At 29.8% G+C, this 16795-nt stretch overlaps 1 long non-coding RNA gene across 1 annotated transcript; it reads left to right on the top strand.

Moving 5' to 3' along the window:
• The first annotated feature begins 1601 nt into the window (after positions 1-1601).
• On the top strand, positions 1602-7473 carry LOC132948456 (uncharacterized). The gene is made up of 3 exons (XR_009665025.1): positions 1602-1750; positions 1855-1915; positions 7118-7473. It is a non-coding gene; the product is annotated as an uncharacterized LOC132948456 (long non-coding RNA).
• The last annotated feature ends 9322 nt before the right edge of the window (positions 7474-16795 follow it).

Here is a 16795-nt window from a genome sequence, read left to right on the forward strand (position 1 = left end):
ACTATTAGCTGGTTATATAGAAAGAAAAAAGAAGAAAATGTAGCTAATCATTAGCTTTTGTTTGGTGCTGATTTAAAAGTTCTAGGACAAAGTGGGTGGGCCAACTTCACAAGTTCAAAAGTTTATAGCGGCCGCCTGATGGACTTGCAAATTTCAAAAAGGGGCTTTCAAATACTTGCTAATCATTAGCTTTCGTTTGATACAGATTTCGAAGTTCTCGGTCAAAATGGGTAGGCTACGTAAAGTTGGCCCATCTTTACATTTTTTGGATTCACGGTGAAAGTTTGGACTTGCAAATTCTAAAAATAGACTTGCAAATACTTGCAAATAACTTGAAAAATAATGATAAGATTTAATAGAAATTGAAGTACTTAGGTGGGCCAACTTCACGAACGTGTATCTATTCTTATCTAGTTTTGTGGAAACTACAGTTGGGGAGTTGGATAAAGGCATACGGATTTTTGAGGAAATATAGACTCGTCACTGAAACGATGCTATATTTATATGACACACTAACTTAGGTGCAACTAGACATTTGAACAAGGGGTGCTTAGCTCTAAGCTTGTTTCAATAGGACCTAACACCTTTACTTGCCTATATGTAAACAAGTACCTAAACACAACCACTAAAACAAAACAATAACCATAACTTTGGGCCCACGCAGAACAGTCCAAATTATTTTTAAAAACAGAAACAAAACAAAAATCATACTTGGTGTTATAAAATGTTATATTATAAACAATGCTATTTTGTGTTATAATATTGTAAATTGATAAATTATCAATTTTTAAACGATTTTTTAGGAGATGCTAAAAACCCAAAGTACCCCCCTAATTGTACCAATACTGATACTAGTCATTGGAAGGAACAAATAGGAAAAAAAATATAAAATGACGAAAACCCTATAAACGCAAGGACGAAAATAATTGTCATCGTCGCCCGTCTGCCGAATGAAATCACGATGTTTTCAACGTGATTTAGTTTTTTCTTTTGTTTGGCTTTTTGTACAACTGTCTTTCGACTCGCGAGTCACGATTAATTGAATTCGTTTTCAGTGTGTCAAAAAGTCAGAAATGATTAATTAAAACAATCTATACAGTTACATGTATATAATATGTAGTATAATAATATACACATTATAATTTATAGTATTATGCACACCATATTTCTAAAGGACAAAAGATACGTTTTCGAAATCGTATACCATAATATTATATTCCTGTTGGATGCGGAAATAAGGACGCACAATATGATATATATTATAGTATAAAACTTTGATGGTGGGTTGTTCTCGGAGACTCGAGGATTGACATTCAAAATTTGCTTTTCGATAGAAAAGTAGGTACCAATTAAATTGGCATTGTATATATATTTTGTCGAGCTTTTAATGAATTCACACTGGTGTACAAATGAAAAGTTGATTTTGTGCCAAACTATAGCGTGTAAATAAATTGGCTTGGGATGACTAACCGCGGGCAGCATATTGACACACGCACACACACACCACAATAGTTAAAAAAATTTTAAGCACACATTTGTTTAACATTCTGCAATGCCATTGTATTTTATTAGTGCATTATGGGTTTTTGACAAAAAAAAAATATAATATGCAGCAATTGTCATGTCTATTTTATTATATTATTTCGTGTACCTATATATTAAAAGCTATCGGTAATATTTCGAGACGAAATTGTTTATATACTCTAGGAACAAGGTAATATTGTTATGATTGGACAACTTACTAATAAAGGTATAGTTTTTATATTGTCAGTATTCTGTGTAGGTGCACTATAAATGTACCTACGTTATAAATTATAAAACTATGAATTTAATATAATTTTTATTTGACGATAGGTATGTCATGCAGTTGATTGGAAAAACAAAACCTCCGCAGTTGCCAATGACTGCCGCAGAAGTGAGTGCAGAAACGAAACCAAATTTTGGAGTAGATTTTAAAATTGTTTTAATCGTTTGTTGGTAATTTTAGTTCAATTATTTTTTCCTTCTCTTGTTATCTCTCGGCGTGGTACGACAAGAATATCGCGGGTATTGTGTGTCCACAGGCACAAAGAGAGAATAACTACAAATAATTTGAAATATTTTCTTTCCCCTTGTTCTGTTTTGTTAGTTTTTCTTAACAATTTTAGATTATAAAATGTATAATAAAGAGCATTGGCCAACAGGAAACAGCACATACAAAAATGTATATATAATAATATACTTATGTTCTATATACATTATACTATTATCCTATAGTGGTTCATGTTTACTTAATTTACAATTTAAATAAAGTATATATACTGTATACATACAATATGTTCTAAATTTGTATCCGTCAATGATTTTTAAAATAAAGTTTTTAATAAAATATGCAATGAAACATAAAAACAAGTTCAAACTCTAGATATGCTTTAAATGAACGCTAAAAAATATGCAAAAATAGGTATTGAATTATAGATTTCAATATTTATATGGATATTCCATGAATCCGGATATTATGTATTTCATTTATTAGGTATATGATTTCTGATTTAAACTGATATGCACAATAAATTGAATTCATCTACTTGTGGATAACGTTTACAAAGCGAAACTCATAATTTCAATATTTTGGGAATAATAAAATTCCAAAATATTTTTATGTTAAATGATTTATGTCGTTTATCATAAATTGTTTAATGTAACACTCGTTGTTCAGGGTAACTATATAAAAGGGCAACTATATTAAAACGCATAATACTATTATTATTCGGCTTTTGTTCTAATAAAAATATTGCCGCAATATTTAATTACAGTATTATAGTAGGTTACATGACAAAAAAAAGGTAAATAAAAATAGGTGATTGTACATCACTGATGTATAATCACATAAAACTAATAATCGTTCAGTCAGCGTATTTTCCTCACACCCGGGGCCTATGTCGTAGTACTCCGCTTTCGATTGGGTGGTTTATTTTCTCTATGTTAGATAATAATATGTTTGTGTGTATGTAATTACCCACCAATAATAAGTGGACGAGAATGGCGATACAGTCGAAGTGTGAAGGAATATTTGAGCGGGGTGTGCTATCAAACAAGTTGTACCTACCTATCTATTTTGTCACGGTAGGCATGTATAATAAATGATACCAGTGTGCGCGTCGTGCGACAAACAAAAACATAATGCAACAGTTACAATAGTTACATCGGTTACATACCTATATTCATTTTCACAGACTATTTTACATATTCATTAGATCAACCATTGAATAAACGGCTTTTTTTTTTTTTTAATGTTTTTCTATATGTAGGCAGTAGATACACAAATATTGTCAATAGAAATATTTTTTTTTTTTGTTTAAATTTGAAATAGAATTTCTAGAATGTTCTATCAAACGTCGAATTGGCTCTGTGAAATATTTCTCATGTGATTGATTTACAAATATTAAAATCGACCAACAACAACAGCCAAACAGGAGCTCTGAAGCTATTTATACGATTGGCCTAGTCAACTGTTGATATATCGGTTGCACAAAATAGAAATTATAATTTTGGGTTATTTAACGGTTTTTAGTTAGAGTTTAGAATTTTTTTTACCCATTCTTCCGGAAGCCGATAACCGTGGTATTATAATAATAATATATAAATAAAAACTGGGGAAGTTGCTCCACAGTATTAATAATAGTAAGTGTTGACTGTTGAGTGAACATAATACATCGTCATTGAGTAGGTCACTGCAGTCTACAGTGGATGTAAATATAATAATAATAATAATATAATAATTTTATTTTGCAAAAAGAATACAATACATTTCAAAGATAAGACTATAGACAGTATGCAACACTCCCTGTAAGCATAGCTTGTATTAGTAGAGTGGAGTCCAGATTATAATTTAAGTATAATACATGTTATTATGCCAAAAATGTCAGAAAGAATAAAACAAAATTTAAGATTAAGCAAAGTATAAAAATTTAACAAAATACGAGTTAAGATTTGTTTATATAATATCGAAGTTAAGATTATACAAAAAAAAAAAAATAAATTCCTTAACACTTATAAATTTAAATAAATTAATACTCAATTTTTTACATAAATTTGATCTTACATTTGAAGTACAATGAGAACCAAAAAGTTGTATTACTATTAGAAACAATATTAATATTAGGTTTATGTCTGGTATTATAATCATGACTTACATTGGTCAATAGATGTTTATGTTTATATAATAGTAATAATACATTAATAGGTATACATAACGCAGACGTGATATTTTACATATATATACAAATATTTAATGTACCTACCTAATATTATATGAAATGTATATGGAATAGGGCACAGGATGTTTCGGGCGAAGTTTTAATGAAAATGTTAATTTTAAAAAACATAACCACTATATATTAAAAAACAACGAACGCCAGATTTATGTTTTTCGTGTATTATTGTTCCTGAACATTCGAATGGAAATAAATAAAGAAACAAACCCGTACATCAAAATGCGTTTTTAATGAAAACGCATATACCTATTCTCTATAATAAGTAGGCACCTCTTTATATTATACATATTATACATAATACATTACAATGGTGTAATTATATAGTCCGTTAAAAAAAAAATGAAGGTATATTTACCAACTCGCGTAATGAATATTTACAATAACGACGTTTTTAACACGATCACGTACCAACACATTAATTTTGAAGTTTACAACAATATGAAAAAATAAAAATTGGAAGATTCGCTAAGTACGTTCCAAATGTTTTTCCTTTATGGGGAGGGAGGGGGGAAGTTCGCGAATCAGAAATGTGTTGTGCCTCCGGATAACAATTCAATTTGAGAGCAGATTTTTAAGGCTGAACACAATTTCTAGTAAATAAGATTACGAGTAAGATTGATTATTAAGCACAGTCTATGGGAAAAAAAATTATACAAATAATGTATACACTAAAAAAATAATACCTAATATATATATTAAGGTACTTTGGCTGCGGCGATAAATTGTTGTTAAAACCTAACCATTGATGATATCGTGTATTTTATCGTATAATACAAATATCATTACGAAACTGTTTTTCGAGAATTTCGTATAAATTACATATTGTGTTTGATATACTATAATAATGCTGTAGAGGTATCCACCTACTTTAAAAATTATATTTGTTTTTGAATGTCTGTAGCTTTATATTAGTATTCGACTTCCGTTTGTCCTGTTTGTCATATTACGTACGTACATTACATCCCAAATAAATATGTATGTAAATGTTGTTCATAAACCTACAGAAAAAAAGGAAATAAGGTGATAAAAATAAGAGCCTCTATACCTACTACAACAGCCGCTGAATTTTTCGGCATCCGGTGACGAACAATCTTAGTTTCTTTGATTTCTACAGATCTTAATTTCATGTGATTTTTATATAACTTTAATGATTTAACTTATTAAAGTATCATATTTAATATAATAATATATACATCCTGAATCTGATAATAATGTGTCATAATTATATGTAATTACTAATTTCAGGGTAAAATTGTTAATTACACCAGATAGACACGTCTTAGATATACATACCTACAGTTACGTGTGATATTATAATATGACAGTGGTTCCTAAATTGTAAATTGTGGAGCGATACGTGAAGCTAATATTATATTTAGGTTTATTTTTATACTTCGTGTTTGGATAATTTGATGGCCAGGTAAAGTGTATAATATTATGGAGTTAATATGTAGCTATGTGGGTAATAATGTAATAGCATGGCATATCTAGGAATAATTTTTTTTTACCTCTAATAATATACCACTAACGTTTTTTTTTAAATTTGTAATCAATCCACAAATAATCTGTAACAAAATAAAGCTAAATATAAACTTGAAGCTTCGACAACTATTTTCAATTTCATCGATGGTTTCTTCAACAGTTACTGAAATGTCTCTGCGAATGCTCATCAAAGCAAGTCTATTCGACCACTCTCTTCAACGATATTTCTTAAATAGGTTCAAGGTCACCGTATTATGGAACATTTTGGTATCGTTATCACTTTGTATGTTTTTGAATACATTTTTGGATTACATGACTTTTAAGTTAGATAGTTACTGTTTCCAAACTAAGAACTCACAGTTTACAGTTATAAATTATTAATCGTGATACAAAATTATCGTATTTATCAAAGAAAAGTGAATTAGAGAAAGCGACAGAAAGAAAAATAAAAAATGTACAATTATATTGATAATAGCTTTAATTTAATATTCCATAGATTTATATTATAATATCTAACATTCAACAAAAAATTGTGATAACTGTATTGCAAGAATAGTTATTGCTATGATTTGGATTGGAAATAATTTATTTTGCCATATTATTTATATTACCTATATTGTTCACCTTGAAATATATACGCTCACAGAATATAATAAATATAACCACAGAAATCTTTGTATGCGCTAGTTCTTATTTTTCATTGGCAGGTATACCTACTATAGAAAAATATCATCACGTTATTATTATTATTATTAACTATTTAATAAAAATAATTAAAAATATGTAAACCATTTCGTAATCCGTTTTAGAGATAATCGAGTAAAAAATAAAAGACATGGTCTAGCGGGGGTATTTTACACCTAGATCATACTATCACTTAAATAGTTAAATGGGTAATGATATAACTATAAGCTGCTCATAGGCGTAGCGTGATGAATTAATATACCTAGGGGGGGGGGGGCTATAGCTCCCTTAGACTTCCCCTCCCATTATACGTCTATGGAGCTGCATTCAGGGGCTATAAATTATATTATTGTGTTTGCGTACCTAAATCGTACGCGGACGTGTCGAGTCATGTTGCACAGATTATTGATAAATTATAATATTATAATCACAACGTTTTATATTCGACGTTATCGCACCGCGATTGATAGCTGTTCGAGTGTCTTCTCTACGGATTGGACACTATATATTGTCATTAAATCCCCATCGTACTACGCATGTCCCAAATCTGCTGTTAATCTGTAACCGTACGTACCTAAGGTATTATAGTATCATGTAAATTGTCAATCGTTGGCAGGCGCGCGGATTTTGCTAGAGGTGACGCAAGGGCTATTATAATATGTTATGTACCTATCATGTTTTTTTTTATTATTTAGACGGAGACATGACGCATCGCTTTCGACCAAAATGTCAGCAGTGGCGATTTTTAGACGTAGGAGAAAGGAGTTGCTAGAAGCGGGGAAGATTACCTCGGACAACACGTTTTGTGGCAGTGCATTTTAATAATTAATTTAATTTTTATAATAGGTACTTATAATATACTATATTTTATTTTTATAATGCTAACTCATCATCATAAGTATATAGCTTATAAACATTAAGAGTAAATATAGACTATATAGCTTGCTTTATATTATACCTATACAAAGGGGAGAATGTATAATATGTATGCGAAATAAAACACCTGAAAGCTTTTTACGGAGGCATTAAATAAAATAAATGTGTAACATAATATTGTCGTTTTTTCCTTGTTAATTATATAGGCAAAGGAAATTATTTATGTTTCCCATGCTTAGGGAGGGTATGCAGGAGTTACTCCAAAACTCAAAGTTATATGGGAATAAATCAAAAATAATTTTACAATACAAATTTGAGAAACTATTAATTTTTATTATATTTTGTTCATATGCGAGCATGCGATAGGATATAATAGCGTGTGTTCCGTATCAAAATGAGATGTGCATTGTTGGTCAGATGAATATTATATTTTTGTACGCTTTAATTGTGTGTAAGCGTTTTAATCTTGAATAATTAAAGAACCGTAAGGAATAATTATTGTAAACCGTTTATGATCATTATAAATTATAATAACTACCATCACAGAACCATCGGATTGGTACAAAGTGTAAAGCGTCCGCGGACGGAAAAATATTATTATATATGTGAAAACTGCAGCTATACATTATACATGGGTACATGCATCGTGCATAATATTGTATACGAAACGATATATGTTAATGCATATATGCTATATAATGATAATATGTACATTTTCACGTGCACTTATATATAATATCAATGAGTAATCATTAATATAATATTATAGTTTTGGATTTTAAAAACATGTATCGTGCGTTTAATTTCAATGACTATTACAGTACCGCTGTTATGATTTAAATATATAATTATAACGAATGAATAACATTGCAATAGCGTGGATAATTATATTATTAGTATTATTACTATAACAAAACTATAATATTCTGGTTTCGATATTCTTCTTTCTCGTCAGTTTTACACACACGCAATAACGGGCAACAGCTAAACAAAGTAATGGTTATTAAAACATCAATTTTTCATTTCCCCGAGACCGCACATTAACTTTTTTTCTTTTTATTTTACAATTTTATTTCAACGTAAATTATATAGATCCTTTTCACGTATAATCACTTTTACGTTTTGAAATGTCGAAAGCCCGAGGGGCGACCGGCTTCGGTGATTTTTAATATGTAGGTACTATGTAGCGTGTGCAGAAAGAGGCTACCGAGGTCCCACACTGGCTGCAGAGTAAGTCGCTCACGACTTCGTGCAATAGAAATTATAATATTATATTCAAGCAATTTTAACAACGATAATACTTAACTGTACTACAGGGGTGGTTTGTGGACATTTCAGCTACTTGAGATGTTCAAACATTTACCATTTATCAGTAAATTTTTTAAATAAAAATTGTTGATTAGAAGAAAAAAAAATAGTAAAAATGGACTTCTAGGAACAATCTCGAAGCGAAAATTGCATATACGCGCATGTCTTCTCTATTCAGACTTGTTTAATATTCTTACGATAAAGCTTAAAATAATCTTTCGGCTTAAAGCATAGTATATTATTATGTAACTTAACATTGAAAATCGAGTGTATACTAATATTTTGTCAAGTGTTTGTAATAAGTACCCAGTGTTATCAGCTGGTTTATTTTTAAGTATTCAAATATGTATTTTGATTTTTGTTATATAACCATCGAATTAGATTACTATTTTAGTTTTTAACTAACTGTGTATCAGTGTATAAGATACATCATACATCTCATATCGTACTTTTCCGTCAACTTGTCTTGTCTACTTAATTTTTATCGTTTTTTTCATTTATTGTATATATATATTACCTACTTATATAATATATTATGACAATATTGTATTTTGTGTTTATGTTCTTAATTTTTACATATTTTAAATTAATACGCTAAAATAAAACTACATCGACGAAAATGCACCTCATGCAACACAACAACTACAGTTAAACACCTGTTAACCGAATGCCTCCTGAGTCCTGACAAAAGACTCCAGAGATAGACTGATGCTCCCCCATAATATTATTTCTATGTGAAATACTAGCACCCGACACAAAGCCGACATCGATTCTTCTTCAACTCCTCAAAGAGATGAACCTGATTCAGAAAATATGATATATATAACACATAGATTATATCACACAAAATTAAATTAACATATAAGCCGTATCATACATAAAATTGTTTATATAAAATTATAAAATGTAATGTCTTCCAGAAAGGCCAATATCCTTAGCAGCTGAGGCGTATAATATATAAATTAAAAAAAAAAAACCACATCTCTAGATATGACTATTCCTTAACTGTATCCTAAAGAAGTAAGAACCGATAGAACCGAAGAACCGAAAACCAGTACCAGCCCATACCTTAGTTTAATATATTTATACCACAAACCTCTTAACACTGTTCTACGGTCAGTATAAATTACAAGTGAATATCAGCTAATATAACTACTAATATAACCTACCGTATTACTGATAATAAAATAATAAATAATAATTACGTAACACGTAAGTACTCTAATAGAAATATCAATATATTATCATAACATATAATATTATAGGCTGACCGCTGACAGACGGTCTCCGCTCAGATCGTGTTTCTTTGTATATACATTAATTTATCATTAAATTCAAATTTAACACATCCATTACAGTGACCAACTCAATGACGAGGCACACATACTAGACAGCAGACACCTATTGTAGGTATTGTACGGCAGAGCGATTTCACCAATTTTTTTAGTTTTAATATACATTGTTACACTAATTATTTTCACACTCGAATACTATATAATTTAAAAAAATATTTTTAAACTAAATACTTTTAAGATCCTTTTTAACTATGGTTTTTTTTTAAAAATATTCATGCGTTATTCGGAAATGGTATTTACCCGCTCAAATTCATAACGCCATAACGACATCGACCTATGGCCTCATGGCATCGTGGTCATCAAGAATGGATATGTATATTTTCACATATAAAGACAAAACAATAACAAAAATCCATTATCATTTCCCAAATTATATTATATTTTGATGCTACTGATTTTTAAAATGAAATTTTTTTTTACGTCATTATACATAACCATTATAATATAGGTAAGACTTTCGATTAGGTACTATATTCCTAATTAATTGTAAAGCAATATTGTTATTATAACCAGCTATTGTTATTCCGAATAATATTTTTTAATATTATGATAGGTACTATGTAGTATGTATATATACTGTTATTGTACAATATATTGTTATCGGACTGAGAATATTATATGTCGGCTTATTATTTCATACAAACGATTAAAAGCCGCATAATTATATTTATAATTCTCATGATAAATAAATATTAATTATATATTGGTAATTAGCGTGTAATTTACTATATTAAAATTTTTATTATGAGTTACTATTTTAAATTTTTTTTATATTTACTAATAAATTGTTTACTTGGACGTGAACAATGCGTTTTTGTACACTCGTTGGTTTAAATCTTATCGATTATAACTTATAAGTTTTTTAGATTCTCAGAGAAGCGATAAATGTATTGATTTTATAATGCTGACGTATTGACGTGTGTTTATTCTGTATTTCCGTCTGTCGACTGTCATCACATCACCTTTTAGAGCAATGAAAATGCCTAGATTTTCTACACCAATATATTTTCTAATGGGAAAGTAATTCTTTAGGTACTTTGGTGGGTCAAAATTAAAAATTCCCAGTAGATACTTTTCTTAATAAGTGGGAAAAACGAGAAACAAACAAGGAAAAGATAGGAATTTTTACGCTTAACCAGTTTTAGACAAAATCTATTTTCATTGTTGTTATTCAAAAAAGAATAACCGTAGATACTTGAAATTTATTTATTTATTTTTATATATATTATATAATAAAATAATTATTTATTTTAAATTTGTACTTAAAAAAATACGATATCCACATTATAGGTCGTTGTACGATTTTTAATTTTTATACCTTGAAACCGGTTGAATAATATAAATAATAATAATACAATTAAGTAATCAATTGCGTTTCAGAAATTGACAATTGTATTTAATTATTAGTGACTTGCTAAAAATGTATTTCGATGTATTTAACTTACTATATCTGAGAGCTTAACGAATACAAAACCAAGCTTACTGTTTAAAAACGTAGCTTTCCAGATCTAATTTGGTTTTTTGACAATTTTACTATTATTATTATTATTGAAACACTCCAAGCTTATGAGCATTTATTTTTTAAAACTATAGATACCTATGCGAAATAAATTTAATTCAGGACTATTATTCGTTGTTGGTGTATTGTTTAGATATTATGTGAACAAATATAGATTAGTGTATATAAATATGTAAATAATATATTAAAAAACAAAGGCATAAAATAGTGATGATAAAATGCAAATAAGTGTAGGTGTAATGAACAGAGCGTAACAGGCAGAAGTAAAATATGAGAGAATATTGTGAAATGCGGGCTCGACGGACCACGACTTTTTTATAATCGAAACATAAACAATAACGTAAAATTAACCTACGAAAATAATTAAACAAAACGCATGATGTGGTTCGAGTAGGTACATACATTATATCATATAGGCACGGCCTATCCGACTATACCTATATATATTATAAAAAAAATAAACATTTAATTATAATATTATGTGGCTATACCTATGCATAATTCTATAATAGTACCTATCAATCATCATGGCTCATCATATATGTAGTCATAATAATAACTCGTCAGGAACGTAAAACTCGAGATGAAGTTTTTGAGAAGAAGTTATATAATAAGTGAAAAATAAATCCATCAAACACGTGAAATGTAAATTATTATAAATATTATATTGTACAAGCCTACATAGCGCGTTAAGCCACGCGTATTTGTACCTATGTCTAGTCAATAATCATACAAACAGATATAATAAAATAAAACTAACAGTTATTACAAAAAATACATTATTTTACCTACATACCAGTAGTAGTGGCTTAACTAGATGGGAATTTATTCAGTATCTACCCCGACTATACGATTACAGTAAAACATCCCTAATTGATTTAGATACAAGCCCCTAGTGGGTTATTTTAAATGAATGGTTTCGTTAGATGAGCTCTAACCCCCCCCCCCCCCCCCCCAGGATTTTAACTCTAGTTGTGCCTAAGTACTATAATAGTACTTACGTAATATAACATACTTCACAGTTTACACACCTTATATTAATCATACTTTAGAGTTAATCATTATATCTTGGTTATTATATATTATATTTAGTGTGTTGAGTTTCGACTCGAATGAATACAACCGCAGCAAACAATCGAAACGTGTTTTGTAGCAATAGCTCGCAATCGATTTTTTCCGAATGGATGATAAACTGATAACCCCAATGCACTTGAACTGAGTTTATGTTTTTTCATGTATCCGAATAGACGAGGTGCACAGCCTCTCCACGAAACCGGTGTGCGAATGTGTGACCCCTTCCCCCTCCCTCCGGACACTGATCACCGAATTGATTGCACGGACAATACAATTATTAATCCGGCGCCCCGTAATGAATTGGTAAAAAGTTGTTTACGTTTGTTGTGTTCGGCTCAAGACGTGAAGATTTTTTTTTACATTTCCGCGTACCTATATACATATGCATATAATAACAGTCGTTAGGTTTTATGACAAAATGCAAATGAACGGCGCTTTGAATCTAAATATTATAAACCATATAAACATCTCGTTTCATTTTTTACACTTACTTGACGCCATATATAAATACATCGCCCAAACCTGTTATGCAAAACCCGCGGATATTACTAAATGTTATTTATTAATGACAGTCTTAGAATGTCCATTGCAAATGTATTCGTACGATGTCGTCCGTGCAAACGTCCACCACATACTATATACCATAATATATATATATTGTATACAACTATATTATAATTTATTATTAATATAATATATTATAGGCTACCCTGTGGACTTATTTGTTTATTCGCAGGGCTATCCTGTCGGATGTAGTGCAGTGTAACATTTTTTAATCTATCCGCTAAATATTTGGCTCAAACGGTAAACAAAAAAATTCATCACACCTGTTGTATTGTTATGTGACATGAATCAGTGATACAGGTTGTATCTATCGGTATTCAGTATACAGATTTGCGTACATTTTTCGAATGCTGGTCGTATGATTACCTCAGGCTAGTCGTGCCTAATATTTTTTCACAGGTATATATTATTATTATGGTGAAACTTGTATTCCTACCAATTCTTTCCATTGGAACTTGGAAACGATAGAAGTGTTATTCAACCCGTTTTAGCCACCATTCTTCACCATTCTTCACAATTCAGAGTTCAAAATTACTCGGTAACAAGAACGACACTAAAACTGTATCGGCGCAATCGAAAATAGAACATTTTTATTTATCTATAGGTATACCTGAAATACCATCGTCTAAAAGAGCACAATATACGTTCTAGTGGAGACTAAATGTGCACAATCCAAGCCACGTGCCTATATCCAAAAGAACACACTTCATTAAACTTTATATTATATAAATAAAATCTTTCTTTTATGTCTCTTATCCTTTTGATTGAAGTGTTGGAAGTACTATTTCAACAGCTCGTTGCTCAGCGTTTTCTAAATCAAATATTATTGCTTCAAGAAAACAAAACGTTTAGCCTTACATACATTTAACAGATATCTCCACATTGCAACACACAAAATATGTGTTGTCTTTGACGGAAAATAGGAAATTATTAATGATAAATAAATGCAACAATAAGCATGCATGGTGATTGTTAGTAAAAATATTTTTAGTATAATGTGAAAGTTCCACACGTCGATATTAGTTGACAAATTTAAAAAATAAGTCTCAATTAGATTACAAGTTACATATTATAAAACTGTCGTTATTGTAGCTATATGTACAAAAAGCGTTTGATTGTGCGAGTTGTAAAACATAATTACATAATTACTCAATAATAGTTAGATTCATGTAGGCTCAAGTCTATTGCGCCCATTGTGCCTATGAATTAAGTCTTATATAAAAGTACAAACTGCATACTGTGTTAAAACATTATTGTACAATTAATAAAATAGTGAACAAAACATTTAGTTTTTATCACAAAACTTCGGTCGTGCTGTTTCTTTGAGAGGGCGCGAGGTTCGTTGTATAATATGTAGTTTTAATTCTGGAAGCGGTGGATTTTGCTGCATGGTTTTAATTAAGATCCGAATATGTGGTAACGAAATCACGCGCGGACGCAAAACGTATACCGGTGATGTAAATTGCTTTACTGTCGACCATTAATATAATTCATTATAAACACACTTATATAGTTATATGCGCATTTACGATTTACAGGAAACGCGTTAGACGCCCCTTCGAGACGAAGACCCAATTACTATTTGAGCGATTTGTATTAATTAGGGAGAAGCGCGATGCGACCGTCTTCGTTGGGCCGTCGGGGTAGTTATCGGAGTCCGTGTGTGCGTATAACTACATATGTATATGTAGATTGTACATATATAGGTAATATCGATTATAATTTATATTATTATATATTATGATTATAATCGATTTGCTTTTAATGTGCAGTACAGTGACGATAAGATTATAATATATTATTATATTGCATCATCTGCCGCGTGTGAACCAGTGGCGTATCTCTACGGGGGCGATATGGGGGTCATATCCCCCCACCCGAGATCAAATTTTGTGCCCAATATAACATGTATATAATAATATGAACACTATAATAAATATGTATACTGATTGTGTATTAAAAATTGTATCCCCTCTCTCCCTTGAAAAAATCCTAGATACCATGCTACTGGTGTGAACAAACAATAAATTATGTTCAACCACAGAGTATATATAATGGAGTATATACGATAAATATAATATAATATATGGAAACATAGTGATCATCATAAATGTTATAAATTAGGTATAATAATATGAAACCTCTGTACACGAAAAATAATGGAAATTTGAATCATTCACCGACTATATCATATTGACTGTTAATACCCTGATGACGATATGTTTGTAGTTTACATTACGAGTCAACAATCATTGAAAGTGTATTACACTTTGTGGGTTAGAGGGTTGTTGGAATATTTGGCTTTCACGAAGTTTATGTAGGTTATATATAATTTATGAATCATCAAACTCGATGAAAATGTAGAATTGCAGTAATTTATTGCACTGGAATTTAATTTGTACATTATCTACCCATCAAACGCTGTACATTATTATATATATGTGGTGGTGAGCTATAAACTGATACCTACGTAATCAGAATCGTATAATTGCAATAGTAATTTGGTCAAAATGTACATTGTATCTACACTTAATGTTTGACTGGAAGCTGAAAGTCTAGAAGTTATCATTACTAAAACTAGATAAAAAATCCACTGCCCCAAAAAAATTTTAAAAAATGTCCGGCTATGGTACTCCCATATAATATGAAATATGTAATTAATAATTATATATTATAATATGAATAAATGATAAACAAATAAAAAAAGAAATGTATTATTATTTTTTTTTTTTGGCAATGGGTAGTAATATTACATTAAAATTAGGCACTACAGGAAATGAAACATTTAAGCAAACATTATATGCGTGCATATTTCATTTTCATAGTTTTAAAATTGACTACTGTTATTTTTCCACATGCATCGATTTTTTTATTATGTGTACTTATATTGTCTCAATTTGAAATAATTAAATGCAGATATATGACATTAAAATATATTGAAAATGTCGGGTTATCTGTAATTACACTAACGTGCTTACCAAAATCAACAGGCCGGAAAGCTCGGAGGTTCATCCGGCACTGAAAATCTATTATGTCGTTATAATAATTATATTATACATTTAAATCCTTACACCATATAATTTTCATCGAATTTTTGTAATAAATTTCTATACGAATTAACATTGTCCTTAATACTATCACAATGTCCACTATGAATGGCGCACCATAAATTATAATACATTTATAGGAAATCTATTTAAAGTAACGTATACAGGGACTATTGTAGCATGATAGTATTACTATAGCCTATTTGCATATTTTATAGTTGCATATTTAATTAAAATTGCAATCGACCGTCCTCGCATTTTCAATAAACCCATAGAGTAGGTATTAACTTATTGTAGCATAGGTATACCCTTTTAAATGCCATTATTACATCATGCCATATAGTAGGTATAAGCTGTGGGTATTTAATCAAGAATGATTCACAGCCATAGTTAATTTATATTGGCATTTACCGATAGTTATCGATGAGGTCATCAACAATAAACATATTATTTAATATTATTTAAATATTTTGAACGTATTTGACCACTGACGAGAAAATAAGTTGGATCCGTTTCTTAGTTTCTATATGCGAATATAATTTACAGAATATGGCTATTTACAAAATAAGTGCATAATATGACATTGTATTTCTCAAATTTTATTTGATAATTTTTGAAATATATTTAACT

The sequence above is a fragment of the Metopolophium dirhodum genome, chromosome 7, assembly GCF_019925205.1.
Source record: "Metopolophium dirhodum isolate CAU chromosome 7, ASM1992520v1, whole genome shotgun sequence".
Lineage (NCBI taxonomy): Eukaryota > Metazoa > Arthropoda > Insecta > Hemiptera > Aphididae > Metopolophium > Metopolophium dirhodum.